Genomic DNA, 2,500 nt, shown 5'->3' with positions numbered 1-2,500 from the left:
TGTGAATAGGAACTCCATTTCACTTAATACATACATTATAAAATATCCATTTATGCCTTAACTCTTATATCGCAGTATTTTAAACGGTGATAAGATTCTTAAGCTGTAATAAAATGGTGCTGTGTGTAACTTTCCCGGTTAAAGTGGTATTGACTGTCTTAAAAATCTGTCTTCCAGTCACACCTTGCTCCTAGTTATACTCCTTTGTCAAAGCAAGTGACTGGCTTGCTCACCTTTGCGCGTGACTGACTCGGTTTATTTATTTATTTATTTATTTATTTATTTTTCTTCTCCCAGTTACTCCTTGCAGCTGTTTATTTTTTATTATTTTTCTACTCACAGTTACTCCTTTGAGTTGTGACTGTCTGGCTCCTGTTTTTATTTTTGTTATTTTTTTTTATATTTATTTATGTTACATTAATATTTAATTATTTATTTATTATTTTTGTTACTGTCTGGCTCCTGTTTTTATTTTTTATTTTAATTTTTATTTATTCTTTTATATTTATGTATTTTACATTTTTATTTATTTTTATTTTATTTATTTATTTATTTATTTTGCTACTCCCAGTTAGTTACTCCTCTGAAAATGTGACTGTCTGGCTCATTTTATTTTATTTTATTTTTTCGTCTACGGGCTTCTTTGGAAAAAAGAGCCCGTGCTGGCTGGTTTTGTTTCGTGAAGTTACAATGTGACACCATTATTTTTTTTCAAATAGCGGTTCTTTAGTTATTTTGACCTTCTGGGGTATGTTTTAGTTTACACATTTATTATTATTATCATTATTATAGTTGTTATTATTATTATTACCATTATTATTATTATTATTATTATTGGAGAAAGGAATCCTCAGTTACGTAAATGTACATATATTTAAATTTAAAACTTTTAAGGATTGATAAGGGGAACCGAAGAGATACCCGAAAGCTATCTTTAAAGTTTTAAATTTAAATATATGTATATACATTTACATAACTGTGGATTTGTTTCTCCATTTGAAGACTCGTGTTACTATGAGGATTTTATTATTATTATTATTATTATTATTATTATTATTATTATTATTATTATTCAGAAGATGAACCAACCATTTAATCCAGTTCTGTGTTCAGTTCGTTATATAATCAATTCGCATTATTTATGTAGGTCAAATTCGATCTTTAAAAAAAGAAAATTAAAAAAAAGCAGTATCAAGATGTCGTTCTTAAAAGTCATCGATCTGGTTTACATTTCGGTCCCATCTGGTTATGTCTGTCTGTCTGGCCAGGACTAAATTATTTTGGTCTGTCCTTGGACTGGCATATCAGTGAAGATCAAGGAACCACGTTAATCGGTTACCCGTCATTCATACTTTGAATTTTATCCTGTATTTGATGATTTCTCATAATATTGGTTAAATCCCATATATATATTAATTTTTTTTTTTCGTCTGCAAACTGTATTGTGATTTCGCATTTTCAAATGTTTAATGGTTTTGGTTTATTTAATTTTAATTCGTTTAATTTTTTATATTGTTTTCATGATGAATTTTTGTCACATAATATTTGTGTTGTACTGTGGTATTTTATTGGTTGCAATATATATATATATATATATATATATATATATATATATATATATATACAAATATGTGTGCACAAATACTCGTGTGTGTGTGTGTATGCGTGTGTGTGTGTGTGTGACCAAGTATACGACTTTGCAACAAATCTCAGACTCCCGAACTATATATTTCGGCAATTTTGCGAAATACTTTATATAATTTTCTATTCCCCCCCCTGCCCCCCTCTCGTATTTTGAGTAGTGTTTTGCTTGCAGTTTTCCAGGCGAACAACTTTACTCATTACGACATAGTGGAGGTCGACAAATAGTGGGAGGGCTCTGGCATAAGAAAAATACTCTTGTAATAAAAAAAATTGTAAGTCTTCATTCCTATGAGTATATCACGAAGTTAATGTACCGTATATACAATTTGGATTATTATCATAATGGTGAATGATTTAGTGATTGAAAATTGATGAAAATTGAAGACGAGTGGAACTGGTACTTGCAAAGAGAGAGTCTTTATAAGGAAGATAAGTAACGTACTTTCAAGATATATATAAAAAATTATAAGTAAGATATACCAGTTAACGGTCGTGATAGCATATATATACGCCGATGGGCAGTGTTCATGTGGATAAGGTGGTTTGCATTCGTGCGCCTTCTCACTTAAGAGATGAAAAATGAATAAGTATTAGGTAATTCCCATTGAAAAGAGTGAAAGGAAAACGTGTTTTGTTGTGGAGCAGCCCTTTATTTTTTTTTTCAAAGTGGGGCAGATTAAATCTGCTTAAAATCACCTTCTCGGGATCTTACCTTTTTCCCGTATGACCTTCGACGAGATCTGAATACCCTGGGACCCCAAAACAGACCAATAATTTCCTTGGCTCCTTCGTCGCTAGGGCGGTGGCAGCAGGGTCCTCCGACGGGGGAGGCCGCAACGGAAGTACCATGAGGAGA

General features: G+C 31.4%; 1 protein-coding gene across 14 annotated transcripts in view; it reads left to right on the top strand.

Annotated features, from left to right (window-relative positions):
• LOC135215194 (uncharacterized protein CG43867-like) overlaps positions 1 to 2,500 on the top strand; it is a 575,055-nt gene that overhangs the window by 408,556 nt on the left and 163,999 nt on the right. Inside the window, exon 1 of one of the 14 annotated variants that reach the window (XM_064249676.1) lies at positions 1,897 to 2,500. This exon is cut by the window's right edge and continues 149 nt beyond it. The exons of the other annotated variants lie outside the window; for them this stretch is intronic. The gene's annotated coding sequence lies outside the window, so the exon portion shown is untranslated. Of the gene's footprint in view, positions 1 to 1,896 lie in introns of those variants that run through there. 14 annotated transcript variants of the gene reach the window in all.

Source organism: Macrobrachium nipponense, chromosome 5, assembly GCF_015104395.2.
Source record: "Macrobrachium nipponense isolate FS-2020 chromosome 5, ASM1510439v2, whole genome shotgun sequence".
NCBI lineage: Eukaryota > Metazoa > Arthropoda > Malacostraca > Decapoda > Palaemonidae > Macrobrachium > Macrobrachium nipponense.
The sequence above is the reverse complement of the archived record's forward strand: the minus strand, read 5'-3'. Positions and strand labels throughout refer to the sequence as shown.